We start from the raw sequence: 902 nt of genomic DNA, 5'->3' as shown, positions 1-902 counted from the left end.
TTCTCTACATAAAAGTTTTGTTTATGCTGGTTGGAGGAAAGAATAGCCTAGCTTAGGGACAGTATTTGCATAAAGAAAGCCGTGAAGTAAGCCTCTTCAGTGACACCACTCCGATTCAGCAGGTGTGAGTCCCTCTGGAGGAAATCTTGCATGCCAATGGTAAGCCGTTTTTCTATAATGAAAACGGACGCATGAAATTTTGGAGGAAGCAAGCCATTCTTCTCCCAGCAGTGTTGAAAGTTGAGGAGAATACCATAGGGAAGGAGTTCAAATTCTCAATAGGACCAAAGGAAGCTAAGGGTGCACATAGGAATAAGATGTTTCCAAAAGCTTCAGAGTTGTGCTAATTCAGCATAAAATGCTTCTCTTCAAATACTGGACCTTTATCTGTAACTCATCACTATCAGTTCTTTTCTTCTTCATTGCTCTTTCTATATCTTTTGGATTTCTTTTGTTTTTGTTAACATCTACTCCTTCAGTTTTAGGTACAAGCACTCTTACAAACTGAACAACAATGAGTGTACTTAGGACAGTAATGATCAGTCATTTTCAGCCAATACATTATGTTGGCAGATTGATCTTTTGGATTTCTTTTGTTTTTGTTAACATCTACTCCTTCAGTTTTAGGAACAAGCACTCTTACAAACTGAACAATGAGTATACTTAGGACAGGAATGATCAGTCGTTTTCAGCCAATACATTATGTTGGTAGATTACTGATTTTTCTCTTTAATAGAGCATTTATTAATTATTTGTCCAAGCAAGAAGATGAATCCATATTTTAAAGCCTTAGCATGTGTGACTGATACATATGTGTATATACATACATTTTAAATATAATTCTTTAAAAAATACTGATAGCCCGTGGTGCTATGATATAAAGCATCTGAAAAACATTGGTT

The sequence above is a fragment of the Myotis davidii genome, unplaced genomic scaffold (assembly GCF_000327345.1).
Source record: "Myotis davidii unplaced genomic scaffold, ASM32734v1 scaffold758, whole genome shotgun sequence".
Classification (NCBI taxonomy): Eukaryota; Metazoa; Chordata; class Mammalia; order Chiroptera; family Vespertilionidae; genus Myotis; species Myotis davidii.
Note: the sequence above shows the minus strand (reverse complement) of the source record.